The sequence below is a fragment of the Rattus norvegicus genome, chromosome 20 (genome assembly GCF_036323735.1).
Source record: "Rattus norvegicus strain BN/NHsdMcwi chromosome 20, GRCr8, whole genome shotgun sequence".
NCBI lineage: Eukaryota > Metazoa > Chordata > Mammalia > Rodentia > Muridae > Rattus > Rattus norvegicus.
Window position 1 is genome coordinate 55,688,738 of NC_086038.1, and position 17,142 is coordinate 55,705,879.

Here is a 17,142-nt window from a genome sequence, read left to right on the forward strand (position 1 = left end):
ATACTCACTTGAATTTTAAGAAGCAGCCCCAAATTTCTTTGCCCAGGTTTCTCGTACTGACCCCATCCAAAGGGTGTCTTCCCGCCTTACATACACCTGTTCTCCTCTATGAAACAAAGTATACCTTCCCTTTCTACCCTCCCTCCCAAAGAACAAACTCTGGGAAGGAGTAAAATCGAATATGAAAATAAGAGACAGAGTAAGCTTTTAGACAATTCAGAAACTAGAAAGATATTTCTTCTAACAGTTAAAATAAAACATTTTATTTTTCTTCAGAAAACCAATCTTATTTCCAGAAAAGATTTAGCAAGATGAAGTACCAACTGAATCAAAAAGAAAAAGTTTTGAGACTTAGCTAATTAATGGAACAGTTAATTTCAGCGATGATGATCTCATGCTGTGCATTCCACAAATCCAGACCTGCAATAGATTTTGGTGTAATTACATATTCAAATTCATTCATACTTAACTAAGAAATCACTTACTACTGCATGAAAACATGGACTACCCTTTTAACATTTTCAAGTGAGGTTGTCAACTCTGTTTTACTTTATGTGAAATGTATGAGCTCAAATGATTTGGATTGTAAATCATCTATATTCCTGTAATTGATTGTAGCCAAGTAAAATGGAACTTACTGTGAGCAGTCATCTGAGCTCAATAGAATTTGGAGACAGTCTACGAAACAGAAATGTTAGGGTGGAGAGACTAGCAGAGATACAAACACTAAACATAAAATAAAAATGATTCCTCAAACATAGTATATACTTGAATTTTGTTGTGACTTTGAAAGAGATTATGGTGTCTAAGAAAAATATTTTAAAGGGATGGGAGTTGGCTGCTTTGTACTTTTATTCATAATAATAGTGACAATAACAAAAACTCAGGGCATTACCTTACCTGGAAAGTTATAAGGAGATTTGAATTCCATATTATATAAATTAGAGTATTATGAAACAAAGCAGAAATGATAGTACTGGATGCTTACTTAGTATTTTATTACATAAAAATGCAAATTGAAAACAGACTTTGATTGCAGTTGTGGTGAGTAATGTGTGCTTATAATTATGTGTGCTAAAATAATGCCAGTATGGAATTTTCACATTTGATTTTCTTTATTGTGATAAATATATAATTTACATATTAAAAAATAAGTGATGAAATAAGCAGTGACATTTCCAGTGTTAAACTACTGAGTGAGTGTTTTCCAATTGGTTTTGGTCGGGCTCCTGTTGAACTTGATTCCTGCCAGGTACACTGAGCTTGACTTCAATGATTGTGCTGTTTATCAGATAGCTGCAGGACATGCACATTTTACTACTGCAACACCATCTGGACTTTGTTCAAAACCCTCCTTCCTCATGAATTGTAGTCAACTAATGTCTCTGCTTGTATAAACATTGTAAATTATCTACGCTCAATAGGGACCACTATCACTTTGTAATTTAGGTTATTTCAACCTTTCAAGACACAGCTAAGGGATGGGAATGCTCCAATAGCCCACACATTTTTTGTTATAATTTATAATTTATTTAAAGCATTTCACATTGATAATTTCTTTTACATACTTTGCTTTGTGCTTAGTGTTAATTCTGATTGTTAATACTCCCAAAAGTTGGAGATTCTTTTAAAAAATATCAAGTGGGCCTGGTGGTACACACTTGTGGTCCCCATAATTCTTTTGTGGCAGGAGGATTAAGAATTTGATGCCAGCTTATCCTACGCAGTAAAATGTTGTCTTTAAAAACTTCGTAAATTAAAGTAATTAAGTAAATAGTAAAATGTAGTAATTTAAGTCAGACAGAAAGAAAACTTTAGTTCATCATATATTTCAACAGGATTAGCAAGAATTAATTTCTATTTTTCTCTTTAGCAAGTAGAGGTGTGGAAGTGATGCTAACTTTTCATTTAACAATTTCCAATTTTCACCATCTCTGCTCTTCCTAATCAGGCAAGCAGTCCTGGAATGTATTACAAATGATAATAATTACCTCAAGGCAATTCTCTGTGTTTGCAAGGACAAACACTGCTGCCCCAAGACATGAGGATGGAGGTTGCCCTCATGACCATAACTTGAAAAATTTGAAGGAAGACCCTACTTCAATTCTTTAGGGCCTAGTGGCTGCTCCTTAATTTTTTATGTACTCACAGGTCAGCCCTTACCTGTCTCTACCTACAATTTTGATCCCATAAATATAGTGGATGACATGCAGGCGTTTTTGTGTTCATAGTTAATGTGACTCTGGAAGAGTGCTAAAACATCCTCCTCTTCCATTTTCTGTGTGGAAGGAATCCAAAAGCTTACTACACTCACCTCAGAAAGGAAGCTGAATAGTTAGGCAATAGTGTCGATGTAAGATGTAAGCAGGGAAGTTTTTTTTTAAGTGATTACTTACTTTTCAAGTAATAATCTCAAAGCTGGAGCTGCTAATGGGTTCATAAGGGTTGGTAAGTATCATTGGTATTCTGTAACACCCCAGAAAATCCCTCAAGGGAGAAAATTAAGTTGGTAAAAGGGATGTAATGAAACTCTGAGATGTGGCTTCCCTATGAGTGCTGAAGAATTCTTCCAGCTATTCTGTCTTCAAAATTGGATATTCCAAAGTCTGAGAAAACTATTAAAAGTTATTGCCTTGGGTATGATACCACTTACATTTCATTTGTAAGGCAGAGACAGATGGATTTCTGTGAGTTGAAGGCCAGCCTGGTCTACACAGGGAGTTCCAGGCCAGCTAAGGCTACATTTTGAGAAGTTTTCTTTAAAAAAAAAAAAGAAAGAAAGTAGAGAAGAAAGAACAGTAAGAAAAGTTGAGGGCTTGGATGTCTCAGTGATAGGACAATTGTCTAGCACACTGTGGTTTTATCCTTACTATTATTTTTAAAAAGAGAGGAATAAAGAAAGGTGGAATAGGGAAAATTAATATTGGTATTGTACCCACTGTATGCCATCTCCTGAGCTCGATATGTGCCCTTTCCAAACTGAGCAATTCTGTTTGTGACATGGTGTCAGCTCTGCCTAGGAGATAAAGAAAGCACAAATCGTAATTGGAGGGGTGAAGATTTAATTCCATGTAACTTCTACCAAAAGTTATCAAAATGCTCATAAAATGTCAGAGTCTAAAATAACTACAGGAGCTTTTTCTATCTATAGACATTTGATTGTAATTAGGTAGAGTTATAGGAGCAGTTGAGGGTAAAAGTCAGAGGATTGGAGGTGACAGTGTGTGCTGCTTTTAGATATCGGAAGTTCACCAGAGAAATAATAACTATGTTAAAACTCTACAAAATCTTTTACTTTTTCTTTCTAATCTTTCTAGTCCATGACTCTAGGGACAACTAGACAAGACATTTTGAGGAACTATCAAATCTAGGAGGACAAATATTAGTAGGGCTAAACTTGCAATAGGTGATGTTATACCAAAATAGTATAAGGCTATGAGAATAGTGACTAAGTCAAGCCAAACTGTATAGGACAAATATTCAATGTCATAACCTGGAAGGCCATGAGTACTCAGTGCCAAAACTGAGATTGAGGATAGGGTCAGAGGTCAAGAACTTGAGATTAAGTGAAGGTGAGAGAGGAACAGAGGCTAATGGGTGGAGGCTGAAGGCTGGAGGAAGATTTGCCATGAGCTCTTCATATCAAGATGGAAATGTTCACTTTCCTCTCTGAAGATGGATCCTATTATGTGGGTAGATAGCTCTGCCTTAGAGCTGAAGACAGTGTTCATGCTGGCATTGAGCTCCAGCATAATGTGGTATTGTGCAAACTGTGCTTTTAAAATAAGAAAATTGAGATTGGGATTGGCTTAGTTTTCCGTGACACTAATAAGTGTAAAGGAATAAAATTCTCCTAATTTCCACAAGCCCAGACGTGAATGAAAGCTGGCCTGTCACTACTTTGAAGACCATATTTTTAAAGTTTCTATGGTAATGCCTTGATCTATGGCAAAATATTTCAGTCAATTTGGGAAACTTTCCTCTCTATCCTATAGTATGATAGCCCTCAGGTCAGGGCAGGAATAGGCATGGACCCTGATGCTGTAATGGCATCCACTGAGTTTGGTCTTTATTACTTATGGTTTTGCAGCTTCAGTCAGCGTCTTCCAAGGCCATGGGCTTATTTACTGTCACAGTGAGAGTCACAAACCCTAGTGGGCAGGGACCTCTAATCTGAATAAAAGGAGTTGGTATCTTGTGCTCACTCTGCTCCTTTGTTTGCTCAGGTCTTGGTCCCACATTTTTATCCTCCAGCATGGAAAATTGACACTTCATAAATTATGAAACTCATGCAGATTATAATGAAATGGATCCAGATCCTTCTTTGTAATGTCTTTCTTCTACACAAAACTTCTGGAGCTGCTCTTGTTGTTGTTGTTGTTGTTGTCGTTGTTGTTTTGTTTTGATTTGATTTGATTTTTGCTTCCTATAATAAATAAATCATATTTGTGGAGTACTGAGCAAGGATACAGTGAATTTCTCTGAGGCATTTCTCCTAGTACTCATAGGGTGGCATTGATTTCCTGTACTGAATACAGGTCTGCCATGTATTTAAATGACTGGGCATGATTTTGACTCCTTCATTAGAAATTATAGCTAAGGCCAGGTCAGTCTGACATGAAGAAAAGTCAATTGCTGCTGAGTGACCTCATCTCTGGAAGACACTCTTTTGTAGAACGTGTATCATCTTACATGTTTTAGCAACATTTGATGAATGCTGATATAATATTCTGGTAGTATTAACCGAGTAAAGATAGTTTCCTTTTCACTATAATAATTATGTGATGTTTTGGAGTTAATGATTAAGAATAATTTCCTTCTTATTCACATTATTTTGTGTTCTATTCCAACACAGTATATGAGGGTTGGACATTATAAATTGTTTTACATTTTTGAGATTGTAAGTCATTTTAGTTAGTTATATAGTTAACTTATTCCAGAGATAATTCTACCGTGTATATTATTGTAGCATCTACAATATTTTTTTCCCTCTGCAAACGAGGCTCTAGACACTTTGAAGAGAACTAAGTCAGACACTTTGGCTTTCGGGTTTAATTATCATCTTAAATCAATCACCTAAATACCTTGACTTTTCAATTTTTCCTCTGGAAAATGGGTACAGATACCCTGCTTTATGAAGAATGAATAACCTCCTATGTAATAAATTATTTCTACAGCTTCCTTTAAACACCTGATGTTAGGCACTTATAAATAGGTCTAGCGGGAGTCAATAGTACTTAATAACATCAGCAAAGTTATTTCTCCAACCTTAACTAAAGCCCTAGTTCTAAAAATAACTGTTGTTATCAGAATATCTTCTTTTAAATGTTATCTCTGTTATTTATCACCTATCATTAATTTCCTTGAGTCTCATTCGAGTGTGTGTGTGTGTGTGTGTGCATTTGTGTACACATGTGCATGTGTGTATGCATGCAAACAAGAAAGAGACACAGAGAGAAGGTAACTTTTTCAAAGAGTATACTTACTTTCTCATGTTGAGTCCAAGATGGAGAAAGTTGTATCTTTAATTTGCAGAGTAGAGGAAAGCTCTGGCTGACACTCTGAGGGAGAAATGGATTTGGGTACTAAAACCTTAAAATTTCCATGACCATTTGATCCAGCATCTAATAATGTTGACTCCAGTATCAAGGATACATTATATGCATTGTCAGGCATGTAAACAAGCTAAACTTTTATAAAGTACACCATAGTAAGTTACTTCTTTTCTGGAATTTCTTGTAAATGTAGTCAGACAGTTTAAGTCTTTTATGTCAGTCAGTCTTTCAGTCAGGTCAGCATAATAGCATTGTGTTAATATGATTCATGAATGCTTTACATTGACTATTCCTTTGACTTAATATTATCCTACTGCATACACATACACACACATATACACAGAATTGGATATATGTACACTCACAAATTTGCATATATATGTACATATGCATACACACACATATGTGTGTGTGTGTCTCACAAATTGCTTATCACATCTATAACTGGGCTGCTTGACATCTTTTGATCTTAAAAATAGTGTTCTGAATATTTAAGAAGAATCTGTGTGAACACATTTTCATATCGGATAAAAGTGTAAAACATCTGGGTCACATGGTGACCACATGGTTAACATTGTAAGACACACCATATTTTTCTAGAATTTATCAGGCTGTTTCTCATCACTTCACTATGCTTAGAGTAGATCTGTATCTCACAGTTTTAAGGTTTTTACATATCCTAATTGTTTCTTAAACTGGTATGCACTGATAGTATACAACCACTTGGAAATCAATTTGGCGGCTTCTCAGAAAACTAGAAATAGATCTGCCTCAAAACCAAGCAATACCACTCCTGGACATATACCAAAAACGTCTTCTCTCAGTGCTAACCATGTTTATAGCAGCTTTCTTTATTCATAATAGCCAGAAACTGAAAACTACTGAGATATCCCTCAACTGAAGAATGGATAAAGAAAATGTGGTACATCTACACAATGGAATACTATGCAGCTATTAAAAACAAAGGCACATGAATTTTGCAGGCAAAACTTGAGAATATCATCCTGAGTATGGTAACCCAAAAGGACATGTTCGTTACATAAGTGGGTATTAGGCTCAGGATACCCACTCTCCACTCCACAGACCCAGAGAAGCTAAACAAGAAGGAAAGCACAAATGTAGGATACTTGAATCTTACTTAGTAGAGTGAGTAAAACAGTCATAAAAAGCAGATGGAGGGAGGAAATTGGGTGGAAGAGCAGATAGGGAGGGGAATGAGAGGGTTGGGATCAGGTATGGGGAGAAACACGAGAAATGGTCAAATGGCCATGAGAATAAATGGAAATCTGCAACTGACTGGTGTGGGGAAGTGGTGGGCATATCCAGACTTGGCAGAGACCTGGAATAAGGAGGGTCTAAAAATCAATGGGGATGACCCTAGCTTTGACTCACAGCATTGGAGATATGGAACCTGAAGTGGCCACCTCCTGTAGAACTGTAGTGGAGCTACAGGGACTCCAAGCCACCCACAATTCTTTCAACCCAAAATTTATCCTTTCTATAAGAAATGCAGGGGAATGGAACAGAGACCAATGAATAGCCAATAACCAATAACCCGCCCAACCTGAGATCTATCCCATGGGCAAGAACCAGTCCCAGACACTGTTAATGATACTTCGTTATGCTTCTAGACAGGAACCTAGCATGGCTGCCCTCTGACAGGCTCAACCCAGCAGCTGACTCAGATTGAGGCAGACACCCATAGCTGAATAGTGGCTCGGGCTTGTGGACTCTAATGTAGGAGGGAGGATTAATGTAGGAGTAGGAGGAAGGATTGCTGGCCCAGAAGGGGATAGGCACTCCACAGGAATACTAACAGAGTCAACCAATCTAAACCCTTGGGTCTTTCAGAAACTGAACCACCAACCAAAGAACATACACAGGCTGGTCGTAGTCATCCCTGCACATATGTAACAGATGTGCAACTTGGTCTTTGTGTGGATCCCGAACAACTAGAGAGGGGTCTATCCCAAAAGCTGTTGCCTGTCCGAGGTGTAAGTTCTTCTACCTGGGCTGCCTTGTCTGGCCTCAGTGTGAGAGGATGCCCCTAGCCTCATAGAGACTTCATGTGCCAGGGTTCAGAGATACCCAGGGGATGGACCATCCTCCTAGAGGAGAAGGGGGTGGAGATCATTTTGGGAGGGGGATATAAAGTGAATAAAAATAGAGTTGACTTCAATAGTTTTAGTTATGTGTAGGTGCAAATATATATGTATGTGCACAAAAGTGCAGCTGAACACAAGCAGAGGTGATAGGTGCCCTGGAGTTGGAATTACAAATGGTTGAGAGTCCTGTAATGGTTATGCTAAGAAGTGAATGAACTCAGGTCCTTGTCGCGCGCCCAATGTCCTGCCAGCAAGAACGACGCGCGGCAACAGGATTCTTCTGTGAGCAAGCCTTTACTGTGTTACAGCTCTTCTTAGTGTTACAGCTCTTCTCAGTGTTACAGCTCTTCTCAGTGTTACAGCTCTTCTTAGTGTTACAGCTCTTCTCAGTGTTACAGCTCTTCTGAACAGGGACCCCGAGCAGCAAAATCGCTCGGCTTATATAGACAACAGTATGCTAATTATCTCTCAGGGATTGGTGGGGCTTGGATCATCCCACTACTTGTCCTCCAGGGATTGGCGGAGAATGAATCACCTCATTAGCATATTAACAGTCAACTAACACCTGGTGCATAAACCGCACATGTGCAGTACCGCTGTTCACCACTAGAGGGAGCCCTAGCAAGGGGACAAGCCTGCACATGCGCAGTAAGTCGTTTATATCCAGACAAGGCTGGATGTCGGCGCCATCTTTGTTTTGCCGGGCCGCTCTCTACATCTCCCCCTTTTTTGTTTAATAAAATGACTGGTCTAGATCTGGGTGTCACGTCAATCTTGTCATTGTTCCTGTCTTAGGTCGTTCTCATCCAAACTTGGCCTTACCCGTCATAGAGTTACCCTATCGCCACCGGGCCCCGTGTCTTAGGTTGGTCCGAGTTCGAGGAAAGTTGCCTGTCCCTGGATACAATGACTCCACATGACTGTGACAAAAATGATCTAGGGCGAACTCTTGATCTTTCAAAGAGGCCAGCCATATGTTGGGAGAAGTACCCTTTTTAATGGTGGTCATAGCCTGGTAAACAGCCACTTTGTGTCTGGCATGTTCTCTTTTTAAACAGCCAATAAGCCAGAGACCTACTCCACATCCCAGGAGGACAATAGCTCCCCAGGACAAACATGCCCGCCCACTCCTTAACAAGGGAGAAAGCATTGGTAATCCATGAGGTAAAGTCTTCAACTGTGATGGGGTCCAGCCTAGTGCTGTTAAGGACAGCAATCTGCATCAGCAATTGTCTTGATAGTTGCTCTGCTTTCATGGACCAGTTTCCTTTCAGATAATTCGAGATTTCTTTGCTCTGTTGAAAATTCTGAGAAAAGTTATCTCGCAAAGGAATAATGCATAAACCTCTAAGGGAGGAAACACAAGACAGCTGTGTCATATGATACAGTGCTTCAATTGTTCTTGAACTAAATCAATCCTTTGATTGGCTAATAGAAGGCCAGATGCCAAATGGGTATTAAATTCTTCTTGTATCTCTAGCGCCACTGCAGTTCTGATTGACAGTCTCAGCCGTCTGTATTTGATTGGTCATAGCGATTGCAGCTGTGGTAGCTGCAGCAGCAGACAGCACAATGGCTGAAATTATGGCTGCCATAATTCCAAAATCTCTTTTGGCTCTCAGCAAATTAAGAATAGGAAAGCTATCTGGGTTTGCCTCCACTGGGATTGGCACAAAGGAGGGAATCTTAACCATCACTGCGGTGTCATTGGTGCCATCCCAGCATTCAGCTAAATAGCAGACTACATCAGAGCTATTACAATTTAAAGCACCATTGCTGACAAGAGGTTATTATATTGAATATTGGTCAACCTGGTATCATTTTTTCTGGTAGCTGAAACATTATACAGCACGAAGTTCTCACCCATCAACCTAGCAAAGGGGGTCAGGGATGTATATGCCCCTTGCTCATTGGACAGCACCCATTGAAACCAAGGTCAGAGATTATGCTTGCCAGTCTTATTCTCAAAACAGTAGAATTGCTATGAACTGGCATGGGTACTGGCCAGGATCTGGCAATAGCCCACAGGGTGAGCGAATTAACCTGTATTACCATTCCCAGTAGTAATAGTAGGGTTCGTAGTCTCATCTTCAGGAAGAGCAGAAGGCAATTTTCGAGTCAAACGCTCAGGTACCCAAATTGGATTTTCTTGATTCTGCGGAAAAACACAAATCGCTCCCCTAGATCTCGAAATCACGGGATCTGGGCCACGCCATTCATCAGTTAAGACATCCTTCCACTTTACTTCTGCATTAGTTATAGGTGTAGTAGCAGCATGGCGATCCGCAGCAGAGCAGCCATGCGCATCCAAAATTAAGAAATTTAGAGTAAAAAGAGTCAAAAAAAGTTGTCCTTTTGGTGTTTGGCCGCTGGCAATTCCCTCTTTTTGTTTTTGTATAAGCTCTTTTAAGGTACGATGTACTCTTTCCACAATTCCTTGACCCTGGGGATTGTATGGTAAGCCTGTAGTATGACCGACCTGCATTGTCTGGCAAAATGCCTGAAAGAACTTTGCAGTGTAGGCAGGCCTGTTTTCTGTCTTGAGACTATCAGGCTTTCCCCAGGCTGCCCATGCCTCTAAGCAATGGCTAATGGCATTACGAGCCTTTTCACCAGTCATCAGAGTAGCGTGTATAATACCGGAACAGGTATCAACAGAAACATGAGCATATTTTAAATTTTACCAGTTTTATGTCAACTTTCTGTTATCAATGTTACATTTTTTAAACCATATCCAATAACGTAAAAGCCAATAGTCCATAACCAAGACATGTAGAGAATATTTATACATTTAAAACCAGTCAGAAAACAAAATTGAAGTGGCTACACATATCTTAGCTACAGGTGCAAGGCTCCAAGGGCTGATTGAAACTGCTTTTTTAAGAGAAGCACCTTGTCACTTGCTAAATCTCCTTGAGACCAGGAATCCAAGTAGGCACACTCAAGTTTATCTTTTTGTTTGATTCTCCTGAATAAATTTTCAGGCGGTCTACCTCTATCAAATCTGATCAGTATGACTCTGTGAGGTTTCCAGAGTCTAATCACATACCTAACAATAGCCTCAACTTGAGCCACAACAAAAGCTGCACTGACCCCATTTTTTATCTCTACCTTCTCTCTGTTCCTTTTATCTCCTTTTCTTTTCTTTTTTTCTTTCGAGACCTTTTCTCCCTCTGACATACTTTCTTGTTGTTCTGCAAGGACCCTCTGACCTGTCCTAACGGCTCTAAGGGCTTCCTCACATCGTTTATCCTCTAAGCAGGCAGGGACCATTTGCCAAAGAGGTTTTGGTCCGGGCTTAAGCTTGTCGTCAGTGGCTTCTCTATCCCACACAAAGAAAAAAAGAAACAAAATTACCAGCCTTGCCCACAAAGGATCCATAACTTTAGGTTTCTTCACAGTGGCTCTCCACCTAGGCCCATATCTTTCTTCCTCGTATATGGCTGCCTCTTCCTCTAATTCCTCCTCCTCCCACTCTGACAATTCTTGCTCAGAGTCACTGCCAGTCAGTTCTAAGGCTTCTAATTCTTTTAATGGATACAAAGTATCCTCTCCGGATGACTTGTACTTCATCCTCCGGGGCATATCTATTTTTTCCTCCAGCGGCATTTCTTCCGCCTTTTGTATCTCTTTCACTTTTGTTTTAGTAACCTTTTTCTTTTTGCGCGCTCCTAATTTCTCACTCTGCTCCGTTTCTGACATGCTCTCTTGAATGTTCTGTCCTGCCTTGACTATGTCCTCACATTTTAACACAACTAGTAAGAAGACAACAGTCACTATAAAAACGAGCAACAATCCCTCCATGGCAAGACTAAATCCAAAAAGGGGCATGCCTCTCGGAGCTTGCCTTTTAATTTACCTTCTCGCAGTTCTGAATCCTCTTCAGCACACTGAAGGGTCCCCTCGGCACCGGTGATGTTGGTTCCCGGGTCTCGGCACCACTTGTCGCGCGCCCAATGTCCCGCCAGCAAGAACGACGCGCGGCAACAGGATTCTTCTGCGAGCAAGCCTTTACTGTGTTACAGCTCTTCTTAGTGTTAACAGCTCTTCTCAGTGTTACAGCTCTTCTGAACAGGGACCCCGAGCAGCAAAATCGCTCGGCTTATATAGACAACAGTATGCTAATTATCTCTCAGGGATTGGTGGGGCTTGGATCATCCCACTACTTGTCCTCCAGGGATTGGCGGAGAATGAATCACCTCATTAGCATATTAACGGTCAACTAACACCTGGTGCATAAACCGCACATGTGCAGTACTGCTGTTCACCACTAGAGGGAGCCCTAGCAAGGGGACAAGCCTGCACATGCACAGTAAGTCGTTTATATCCAGACAAGGCTGGATGTCGGCGCCATCTTTGTTTCGCCGGGCCGCTCTCTACAGGTCCTGTAGAAGAATAGAGCTGCTCTGAACTACTGAGACACATCCCTCCGCCCCACCCCCTACATCCCATCTCTGACCCCCAGACCTCTTATAACTACGGAAACACACAAGCCCCCGACTTATAACTGCTAAGACACCACTAACTCCATGCTGCCATCCCCAACCCAGGCCTTATTATAGCTGAGACACCATTTCATCATCCCCCCAACCCACACCCTCTCCAGGGAGTGGCTCCTAACTACTGAGACACACCTTCCCTGACTTACAACTGCTCACAACCCCCACCACCGCCATGTAACCCTGAAACATTCCCCACTTCTCCATACTATCGCCCCACCCCTCCCCCAGGCTTGTATCGGCTGAGGATCTTCTCAGCCCCAGGCCTGTAATAGTTGAGTTACCAGCTCCTGACCTTTTCACTTTCTTAACACTACTTTGGAAGGGGTAGTAAAATCAGTATCTATAAACTTTATTCTTTAATTTTTGATATTAATGACTTTTGTCCATTGTGGTGGCTTGAATAAGAATGGCCCCTATAGGCTCATATTTTCAATGAATAGCCATCAGGGAGTTGAACTACTTGGAATGGATTAGCCTTGTTGGAGTAGGTGTGGCCTTGTTGAAGGAAGCATTTCTCTCGGGGGTGGGCTTTGAGGCTTCCAGGGCCCAAGCCAGGCTTACTCTCTCTCCTCTCTTTCTACTGACTGCAGACCCAGATGTAGACTCTCAACTTCTCCTGTGCCAGGTCAGCCTGCATGCTCTTCATTATTAGATAATGGACTAAACCTCTGAAGCTGGAGGCCAGCGCTAAGCAAGTACTTTCTTTACAAGAGTTGCTGTAGTTGTACTTTTCTTTTCATAGCAATCGAACACTAAGTCATTCCAGAGAACTCTTTGTCTTTTCCCATATCAAAACACTTGTTTTGTGTTGGAGTCTAACAAATAAAATTAATTAGTCCCCCCCCCCCTTTATTGGTTATTTTACTTACTTACATTCCAAATGTCCCTGTTCCCGGTTTCCCCACAGCGAATCCTCTATCCCATTCTTTCCCCGACCCTGCACCTGCCTCTAAGAGGATGCTCCCCCGACCCACGCACCCACTCCCACCTCACCACCCTCCCCTACGCTGGGTCCTCGAGCCTCCACAGGACGAAATGCCTCCCCTTGTGTTGATGCCAGATAAGGCCATCCTCTGCTACATATGCAGTTGGAGCCATGGGTCCCTCCATGTGTACTCTGGTTGGTGGTTTAGTGCCTGGGAGATCTGGGGTGTCCGGTTTGTTGATATTGTTGTTCTTCCTATGGAGTTGCAAACCCCTTCCGCTCCTTCAGTCCTTCCCCTGACTCTTCCATTGCGGTCCCTGTGCTCAGTCCAATGGCTGGCTGTGAACATCCGCCTCTGTATTTGTCAAGCTCTGGCAGAACTTCTCAGGAGACAGCTACACCAGGCTTCTGTCAGCAAGCGCTTCTTGGCATCAGCAATAGTGTCTGGGTTTGGTGTCTGCAGATGGGAAGGATCTGTAGGTGGGGCAGTCTCTGGATGGCCTTTCCTTCACTGTTCCACTCTTTGTCCCTGAATTTCCTTTAGACATGAATCATTGTTTCTTAATGGGAGTGCAAAAATTAGTATTTGAATTTAAAAGCAAAACGATTTTCATTAGTTCTTAAAAAGGTACAGGGAAAGTAGCATTATGTTAATTCTTACAGGGCAACCAGATGTGGCATAAATAGTACAAGAGGTAAGGCACAGATACACAAGTATTACTGCCATGCACATTTTCCCCTTTAAAATTCTAATAAAAATAATTCCAGGGTTAAATATTTGTTGATAAAGGTTCACCATATTTTCTTCATTTAATTTCTTAATGCCATCCAGCTCTCTCCCATCCCTGCCAGCTCTGGCCATTTTCTTGTGTCTGTGGTTAATTTACAGTCTCTGAAGGAATATCTACCAGAAAAATATGCTTGTCTGATTAAAAGCTATGACTTATTGGAGACTGTGAATTCTTCAATTCTGCAGAAAGCTGCATAACCAATTTCTTAAATCAAAGGATATATTCAAAATGTTTTATAGGTAGTTCATTTTAGCACAATGCTAATCTCACATTGTCGTTATAATGTCTTTTTCCAACTACATATAGTTTTAAAATGTCTACCACTGTGAAAATGGTCAGTTTTATTCTTTCAAAATGTTGATGTTTTTTCCCCAGTCAGCTTTTATTCTCTAAGACTACATTTCATTCTATACGTAATTTAAATCATACCTAGTTGCAATTAAAATAATCACAAATTCTGGGCCTATTTCCTCACACCAAATCTTTTCTTCTTTAACCTTCCCACAAAAGATAGAGAACCTGTTTGGCATTCTGCAGATGTTAGGCTCCTGCAGATAATACATCTTAGCAGGTCTGGGTGATGGTTTTGTTGCATAAAAGAACTAAGCTGGAGAGGGATTTGTGATTTTTGAATTCTAGAAATAGTATGATGGAAAAAAACTAATGATCGCAAGCAGAGTTCATTGTTTTTGCAAAATCTGTTGGGAAAAAGAGGGCTGTTCTCCCCCTGCTGTGAATCCATGCTTTTCTTAGACTCTGGCATACAGTTCTGGTGAGAGACAGTGTGCTTGTGGCTTGTTATGTTTCATTAAACAAATGTGGGCAGATAAGTGAATCCCAGGCACCAAAGAATGTAGCACTACAGTCTGTGGTCATTTTCACTCATTGCAAAGTCATATTTCCATTCCATTTCCCTTTTATCTTCTGAATTAGTAAGCAATAATTTAATGTGAAAGCCACAGATCTTTCTTTGGAATGATTTAAAATGTTCCCAAGTGAAAATGATTTTCTGTGAATGACATATATTATTCATTCCTTAGCTTTCTGAGATTTTTCTCTACCTTTTCTCCCCAACGTTACTTCGAACATGTCTTAGAAAAGCAGTTGGAATGTTTTGATGCATTAAGAATCCAAATGCCATCATTGCTTCACTGAAATCTCTTATCTTTAGTCAGTATTTTTCCAAGGAGCCAACTCTGATGGAATTTCAGCTTCCTAGAGTCACTAGTACATCCTCTTGACAGGAGTTTTGTAGAGAAATGAAGGAACAAATTCAAATATATACAAATAATGAAGGGGGGAGTAAAGCAAATTCAGTTTTTCTAATTATTATGTGTACTACAAATCTGTACCCACAGGCCTGAAACCAGCTCATAGGAACATGTACTTATGAAAAGCCTTTTTTTCTTTAAAATTACTCTGAAACCTCAGCTGTGTTTTTGGTTTTATGTTCCTTTGATAATTTGTAGTTAAACACACACACACACACACACACACACACACACACACACACACACACACTTTCCTGTCCCGATACCCACTCTTCACCCCATCCTGAAAAAATATCCTTGAAATGGTATTCTAGAGTCTTTACTTTGTAAATAAAATGTAATAGAAACAGGGGTATCAGACTCAAGCCAGTGTGAAATTTGCCCTGGCAGAGAAATTTGCCCAAGCCTTACTGACAGTCCCTTAGGGACTTGCTGGAGCGGAAGGTGTGCACAGCACCACCTCTTCCAGACAAGCCTGATCTTTATGGCTGCTAGCATCCTGCTTTGATTGCGGCTCCATCTTGTTATAGGGACTAAGGATTAGCTTTCCAACACATTGTCTTCTGAAAACTGGAAATAGCTCTGGGTAGAGATGTAGTTATTCTTATTTAAAGTGAAAGAAAAAAAACTGACATTGTGATCCCTTTCTATTTCCCATCCCCCAAATATTTATTCTTCCCTGGTCTTTTGTCTCAGGAAAGATGCACTCTTCTGTGCTCTGAATTTGACCACACCTGATTTCATGAGTAAGGATGATGAGCAGCTGCTTTGCTGCTGCCCCCTCTCTAAAACTGGCAGAGATCTGATGCCCCAGTGCAGTTTAAAGAATGCTCGTGAGTGGCGTTTCTCCCGCCCACAGTTATTAGTCCTTTGTTAAGCATTTTGTTCTATTTATGGTGGGACATGCCAAATGGCAGCTAGATTTTAGCTACACTCAAACTTTTCACTGAAAACTTGAAATGTGTGAAGTCAATCGAATAAAATGTTGTTCACAGGTTGTGATGGTTCTAACCAGTTCTGCCTTCGTCCGATGGAATTCCCAAGCAGTTAAATCTTGTTGAGTAGGAATGTGTGAGCAGGACGACTTTCTAGTTAACTCAGTCTCCCAGTTAGCTATGATGTAATGTAACAGCCCTTTTTGGTTCAAATTGGAACAATCTCTCTCTCTCTCTCTCTCTCTCTCTCTCTCTCTCTCTCTCTCTCTCTCTCTCTCTCTCTCTCTTTCTCTCTCCCTCCCTCTCTCCCCCATCATAGATTTTTCTCTCATATTTCTGTACCAAAGTTTCCCTTCCCTCCATTCCAACCAGCTCCTCCTCCCCCTCTTCTTCAGATCCACTTTCCATCTGCTTCACTTCAGAAAAGAACAGGCCTCTATGTGACAACAGCTAAATAACCAAGCATGACAAAACAAGACAAAATAAGACAAGACAAAAAACCTCGTTATCCAGGCTGGACAAGGGAACCCAATAGGGGGAAAGGAGTCCTAAGAGCAGGCAAAAGAGTCAGAGTTACACCTGCTCCCACTGTTAGGAGTCCAACAAAACCACCAAGCTAATGGCTATGCTCTATGTACAAAGGACTTTGATCAGACCCTTGCAGGACCCATGCTTGCCGAAAGGAAGTGTAATGCTGCGGGCTGAGGAGCTCTGGGTTCTCTTTTTATGTCCTTGCAGTACCCAGAGAGCTCTGCCTGGAGGCTTGTCTCTGAGCGTCTTCTGGGCTTATTTTTGTATTCTCTTGTGAGTTCAAATTCCAGTTTATTTAGGTACCATTTTATCTGGGCAACTTCGTTGTCTTCTATAAGCCTCAGTTCCATCACCTGTAAAAAGAATAAGTAGCCGAAAGGAATAGTGTCAGGGGCAAATGCATAAAATCTTACTAGTGCGTTAGCAAAGTTTTCACCCACTTGAAAGTGAATCAACATCATTAGTACTCCTTCAACTGTCAGTCCTTGCAGGCCATCAGTGAATGCTTTGACAAAGGCCTTTCTTCA

The 17,142-nt window shown here is 40.7% G+C and overlaps 1 long non-coding RNA gene across 2 annotated transcripts; it reads right to left on the reverse strand.

Annotated features, from left to right (window-relative positions):
- Window positions 1–234: 234 nt before the first annotated feature.
- LOC102549728 (uncharacterized) lies at window positions 235–11,961 on the reverse strand. 2 transcript variants are annotated; one of them, XR_010060931.1, is made up of 5 exons: window positions 11,520–11,961; window positions 5,487–5,561; window positions 2,940–3,016; window positions 639–678; window positions 235–420 (listed from the first exon to the last, which is right to left on the reverse strand). It is a non-coding gene; the product is annotated as an uncharacterized LOC102549728 (long non-coding RNA). The 2 variants fall into 2 exon arrangements; XR_010060932.1 differs by lacking the exon at window positions 639–678.
- Between the last annotated feature and the right edge of the window lie 5,181 nt (window positions 11,962–17,142).